Genomic DNA, 7,618 nt, shown 5'->3' with positions numbered 1-7,618 from the left:
TTGTAGTTATGTTTTCTGCTGCATAAATGATATTAGAATGTAGATTATTAGGTAAATGAATAGATTAGTAGCACTCTGGACCCACTTAGGGGGTCGGGGCGTTACATTCAATTTCATTGTACTTGGTACGCCACCACAGTTTGGCGTAACCAACTAAGTATATGGTTATAATATCCACTTTCACCTATTTTGAGGTCATCCTCACAGTGCGAAAATACTGCTCCAAATCAAACAAGAAATTCTCTAACTCTTTGGCATCACAGGCACCCCTATACGTCCTAGGTTCTGGCACCATGGTCTTGCAAACTCCCAAAATGTTGGATTTTCCCATAGAAAGAACCATCAGATTCACCTTTGCATCCAGATCAGTCATCCGAGCCTGCAAAGTTTCTACTGTATGGAGAAAGTCCTCTGACATGTCACCTAACAAACTTGTTTGATGCTTTTGTGATCCCATCACTTCATCAACAAGTTCCCTCATCTAGGCCACCTCCGCGGCCACAGTGTTGGCTATTGCCTCAGCCTATGCTTCCAGCACGCTGATCCTCTCACCATTGTTTGGTGCCATGGTCACTTACCAAAGCTTTCCAAATCCCACAACGAAGGCAATCGAATTCTCGTAGCAACTGAACCTTTGCTCTGATACCAAGTATCACGGGCCAACTATTTTCACACATTTGTGAAGGGTCGTGCGGCGCTAACTAAAGCCCTTTTTCTTAACTAGCTAGCCTATCGTGTACCAACATTCATTCCATTCATTCATGAAACACTTTCATTAAAATTCATTCAAATAGCAGTGGAAACAGTAATCAATTCATGAAAGACGTGGCAAGCTAGCAATAAACATTGAAGGAAAGCATTTTATTAACAACACCTCTGTTGACATTGTGTGTTTAGCGAGGGAGGCAAGTAGGTTAAACACATTGACAATAGTTAGTGAGTTTTACAATGACTGATGAACACTCACCCTCCCCTAAAGAGATTTTTATGTAATTATCATCTTGACACTAGGAAATCAAAGTGACCAAGGAGTCATACTACCTTATTTGACATACAAATCAACTACTAGTAGAAAATAACCCTACACTAATATTTACATGATGGAAATTCATCCCAAGTATACGAGACAAGCAGTCACAGGCAAGCATAATGCCCTGAACAAGCTTAGCTCGTGACACATGTGCATTGACTAGTAATATAAAAAGAATAATTTAAAAAAAAAAAAACCTAGATTAGACTCGTGAGTAGTATTATAAAACTAAAACTTAATTCGTTAAACTACTCAAGTAGCTCAAACTTGTCTCAAATTCGACTAAAATTGAGTTGAGTAAAGTCATAGAGTGAATCAAGTTTGAATGGCTCACAAGTAGGCTTGAGTTCTTATGCTCCTACAACAAACATACTCTTCAAATTCTCCATTATGCGTTTTTTTTAAATCTTCAATCTTTTTTGACATGAAAGGTGCTAATAATTAATCTTGTCAACAATTAAGCTTTTGTTTAATTAATGAAACTTATTCGTAAGAATAAGATGGATATAACAAAAATATAATGAAAATAGAATACAACAAGCTCAAGAGTAGGGGCAACTAATGAATAAAAAAAATAATGCCCGGGGCATGGTCAAAAGAGTGAAGGATCACCTTAACATAAAGATGTTACTTAAAAGATTCAATTTATAAGGAAGGAAATAAATAAATTGTAACTCCTATATAATGATGGGCAATGAAAAGAATAAACCCATGGATTTGAGGTCATATAACTCCTGTTTACTTAAAGATACTTGACAACACGGTGTTTGGGAGCATTGATTTCGGATTTTGAATTTGGATTTGAGTAAATTCAAAATATTTTTAATAAAATTTTATATTACATCTTATTCAAATTCAATACAACTCCAAATTTAAGGTTTCACCAAACATATGGTAAATGTGAAGGGATATCTCATCCATAAAAGGATAATTTTTGAAGGAAGACATTTATAACTCATCCTTTGAGTATTGTTGTTATTTCATTTTTTGCTTCTTCCATCCCTAACTTAAGCCTTATTGAATAGCCCACCGAAGTACATGAGAATAGAATTAAATTTATAAGTTAACCTCGTCATGCACTCCATTCAATTTTTCATTTCATTCTTTTCCCATTTTATTTTACAAACCAAAAATGATGTAAGGATAGTTATTATAGAATGAATAATTACATATCATAAAAGGCATTTTAACATTTACCCTTGTTTGGTAGAATTAGGCCAAAAATAGAATCAAATTTTAGGAATGGAATCGCATTCTTATGTTTGGTTTGTAAAATCATAGGCAAAATCGTATTTCAGTATGAATATGATTCCTACAAATGGGGTATCGGTCTAGATGGACTGATTAGCTCAAAGTTACTAGTTTATATTTGCACCATTATACCATGAACACCCAAATGTTTTTACTGTGGATGTAGCTAGAAAAAATTGTCAATAATAATAATAATAAGAAATGGTATAGGAAGTGAATATGATTCAATGAGAAAGACAGTGATATTAGGTCAAGACTGGCTCTGCATCAATCCTGTTTTGGCATGTCGCATGCTAAGTTGTGGTGCCTATTTCAATCAAGAGTCTGAGACTCTGCACTGAGCCACGTGTACGGTCCTTATAGCCCACCACCGTACAGGCATCTGTGCTCCACTGCAGAAACTTTTTTTTATTAAATTGAATTTAAATTTAAATAAAATTAGGATAGAAATTGAACAGAAAAGCTCTCCTAAAAAGCAGGGGAGAAATGAGGAAGGAGAAGGGGAAGTCTCACTTTGTACCAAGTGAAATGGGCTGTTGACAAGTGTACACCAACAGACTTGGCCCCAAATTCCACAGTACCCAGCACTGTTGGGCGACTGAGAGACACACCTCTGAAATTTCATTCTTCCTTTTAATGAAACACATAATAAAGAATACAAATTGAGGAACAAGGGTTCTGTGAATTTTTGGGGTGGGGGGGACCATTTTCTTTTCTTTTCTTTTTCTGTTGGGGGGATGTTTGTTTGCTGCATCTTTTTTGGATGGTTTGAGAGGGACCATATGTACATTATTTGTTAGATCAAATTTTAGGCACAAATTTGGCTGAAGAAAAGTTTTTTTTGTGTACATGAGAATCATTCTAAGTTTTCATGATTGAGCAAATTTCAGGGAGAAGGAAAGAAAAGGAACTTCTAAAAGCACAAAATACTTTTTTGGAAGTCCATTGCATGTGACAAATTTTATAATATTTATTTTGCCTGAACTATTTAAGAAGTTTTTAATTTTAATTAAAGATGCCCCCTCCTCTATTGCCTTTTTCTCTTCTCCACATAATTTCTTTTCCTAACATTTCCTATCATTTCTTCTTTCCAAACGATTCATCTCCCAACCCTTTCATCTTCTCATTTCTCATTTTTGACCTTCTCATTGCACTTATATATATATATCCTCAATGACGAAAAAAGAATGAATAATAGTTCATGAAAAGGATTTGAAGGCTATCATGAAAAGTACAACTCAAATATTTAAAAAGATAAAAAAGGAGATCATGTGCAATAATTTCACCTGATTTAGTAACTATCCCAAGTCAATGAAGGGTTCAAGAAGAGAGCTCTTGATATATAGGATCCTAATTTGAAGAACTATAAGAACCTAGTAGTAACGTTGATGCTTAAATCTCAATTAGATGATTATGATGCTCCAAAAATATAAATGTTTATTATTACATGCTAATGTTGATTTTTAAGATCTCTCTCTCTCTCTCTCTCTCTCTCTCTCTCTCTCTCTCTCTCTCTCTCTCTCTCTCTTTATATATATAGGGTTTAAAAAGCGCTCTCAACTTATTTATGGAGATAATGAATTGTCTCTCTATCATTTTCCCCTACAACAAAAAAGTCTCTTATCATGGACATTGTTAACATATCTATCAAGATAATGAGTTGTTTTTCTAACATTTTCCCCTTTAGGACTATTAAAAACAGACATTTTTTCATATATACCTCAAAAATATTACAAGTATAAATAAAGATATTTTACTCTCTATTTTCGGTAATTTACAAAACTTAAGGCTAGGATTATGGCTGGGATTCTTTGACCCTTAATTGAAGGGATTTAAATCTCTAATCTCTCTCATTTATCTCTCTAATTTACAGCTCACGCCAACACTCCCCCTCAAGTGAACGCATCTTCAAAGTGCAACTTGTCTAGTGAGTTGTAGAATTCTTTACTTGATATTGTCTTTGTCAGAATATCTGTCAATTGGTCTTCTGACTTCACAAATGGAAACCGAATTATCTTAGCTTCTAAATTTTCCTTGATAAAGTGCCTGTCAATCTCTACGTGTTTGGTCTGGTCATGTTGTATGGGATTATGTGTAATAGCAATGGCGGATTTGTTATCACATAAAAGATCCATCTCAGAGGTAGGGGCGAAACCTATTTCAAATATAAGTCTTTTTATCTACAAAAGTTCGCATAGCCTTTTTGACATCCCACGGAATTCTGCTTTGGCACTTGATAGTGCCACCACTTTTTGCTTCTTACTTCTTGTTGACTTTTTGAATCCGATCCCTAGTTTTGATAATGATAAACCATAAATATCATATGTGTGTATTTAGTACGTGAATAGGTATAATATTAATCACACACATAAAGGCAAGAGTGTAACGACCCGTAAAATTTTAACTGTTAAAATAATAAGAAAAATGAATAAAGGGAAAAGGGAGAATAAAAGAAAGGGGAAGGAAAAATTTTAAAAAGGGCATTAAGTAGGGACTCATCAACGAGGTAGTATTACTCGTCAACAAATGACCTACATAGTCTCGTTGACAGGTATGCATGTTCCGTCGACAAAGAGATGCCGAGAGAGGTTTCAGATATTCTGAATTTCGTCAATGAACTCTCAACCTCATCAACGAACGATCTTCTTGGGCTCGTCAACGAATCCACATGTCTCGTGCACGAGGCCACGTGGTAAGTCACCTATATATAGCCGAAAATCAGGATTTCAGTGCGAATTCTTTCCTTTTCTCATTTTCTCTCTCTAGAAAACGGCCCTCCCACCTTCTCTCTAACTTTTTGGCTTTATTTTTCCCCGATTCGACAATCAGAAGCTACCATGTTGATCCTGGGAAGATTCTCTACAATTTAACTAGAACAGAATTTTAATTTGAGGAGTTTGGAAATCATCCCAAAATCAAGGTAAGAAGGATATTTTAAGTAATATTGTTAATATGGAATGTATAGGGCCTAGGGAGTGATAAAATAGCATTTTTGTTCAAGTTAGGGTTGATAAATTCGGGTTTTTGAATTAGGGACCGGGTGAGTACCGTCAACGTCGTTTCGGGGTTTCGCAGGCATAATTTAGAAGAGCATGTAAGGGGAACTAATTATAGTAGGATTTTTATTAAAATTTAAACTGGTTAATTTGAGAATATAATATATATATATATATATATATATATATATATATATGGAAAAGAAATTGTGTGGCAAGAATACAGTTTTCATTATTTTAACTGACTGATGTGAGTACATAATGATGAAATTACTGCTGATTTGTGAACTACTGGATAGTTGTGAGTACAGTTTATGGTGAATATAGATTGTTGTGAATACTGGCTACTTGAGATTGCTGCGTGATAAATAATATGATTTGTGTGTATGGATTTTTGTGTGGTTATTCATGTGTATCATAATAACGTTGGCAGGCTTGAGGAGTTCGTTATATTGCCTAGATGTAATCACAATATACGTTGGCAGGCCTAAGGAGTTCGTATATTTTTATTATATATTGGGATAGAGCATTGGCAGGCCTGAGGAGATTGTTCTACTGATATACTACTGGTAGATCATGGGGATTTGTACTGGTGGTTAGTGGTGCCTATGTGGGCTACAATGTGATCTGTGATGATGATTGTCTTGTGTGGACCATGTGATGATGATTGTCTTGTGTGGACCAGACCTATGTGCAGGGTCGGTTCTTCCTTTAGGCAGCTGAAGTGTTCGCCTAGGGCCCCAAAAATTTTTGGGGCCCCTAAATTTTTTTTAATATAATAATATATTTTTAAAGTTCCAAATTTTTTTTAATTAAATAATGTTAACATTATTTATTATACTCTCTTCACATACATTGACTTCCCAACTAACAAATAAATAAAATTATATTTTAAAATATAAAATAAATGCAATTTAAATTTTTTTTTTCAAGTCTCATTGACTTCCCAACTAACAACTTTATTATATTTCTAACTATCTATTACTCTCATCTCTCGATCTCTCTATGATTTTTGCTCCGACTCTTGTGTTCATCATTTTCGAGCTTCCAATTCTCTGTAATTTTCATCAACCCTAATTTTGATTTCAATGTGTGTGCATTATTTTTCTATTATTTTCACTATGAATTTTTTTTAAAAAAAAATTTCTTATATTTTGGAAGTTTTGAGGTTAGAGCGTTGTATACGACGAGAATCTAATATCTCTAAAGCCTCGCTCGCCGATCGATTTGCAATAATAATAATAATTAGGTTATATTATTTCAATCTATTATTTCTATAGATTTATTAAATTTATTTTTATTTGTTTACATAATTTGTCAATTTATAGTTAGTGTTAATTTTGAAAATTAATTATGTCAACGAATCCAGATGAGTATAAAGGTCCCGATTAAATCTCGCCTAGGGCCCCATATTGTGAAGAGCCGGCCCTGCCTATGTGGACCATGTGATGATGATTATCTTGTGTGAACCAGTCCTGTGTGGACCATGTGATGATGATTGTCCTGTATGGACCATGTGATGATGTTTGTCCTATGTGGACCATGTGTTAATATTTGTTTTGTATGGATGAGAGTCTTGTGTGGACAGTATGTTTATATGGAATGTGATATGATAAGATGAATGATATAATAATTAAATTATATATATATATATATATATATATATATATATATATGACAAGGTAAAACTTTCGGCCAAGAGCTTGCTGAGAAAGGCAAGTGCCCTCGTATTTTCAATTTGATACTAAAGCAGAGGGAAGCTACTTGTATGGGTAGGTAATCTTCCCTATTCTTGGAGACTTTGTCTATATACATGGACCGAGGACTTACTAAGTAAGGTGAGTGCCCTGATACTGGTATTAGAGTAGAGAGAAGCTACTTGTATGGGCGGGTAATCTTCCCTATTCTTGGGTTTTATTATTAAAAATAATTATGAATGTGAGTATGGATCAGAGATTAGAACTTATGCATATTAAATGTGAGTATGATTCAGATATTTATGTTTATATTAATGATGTGATTTCTAAGCAGGGGTTAGTCATGGTTGGCAAACGATAGTATATTTTGTAACATTTAAACACTCTGCCACGCACTGCAATGATTTGTTCTTCCTTACCGAGATGTGTCTCACTCTAGTAGATGATTATGTTTTCAGGTCCATCAGAAGATCGGGCTTAGGGCTCTAGCAGGATAGTATTTTTGGTAAATCTGGGAAGTCTATAAAAACAGTTTATGTTTTTTTTTAAATATCGGTATGTAATATAAACGAATGGTGGCGAATGTTTGTGGGGTATATATATGTATATAGGTTGACTCTAGTATTTGAATTTGAGGTTATATG

The sequence above is a fragment of the Malania oleifera genome, chromosome 1 (assembly GCF_029873635.1).
Source record: "Malania oleifera isolate guangnan ecotype guangnan chromosome 1, ASM2987363v1, whole genome shotgun sequence".
Lineage (NCBI taxonomy): Eukaryota > Viridiplantae > Streptophyta > Magnoliopsida > Santalales > Ximeniaceae > Malania > Malania oleifera.
Note: the sequence above shows the minus strand (reverse complement) of the source record.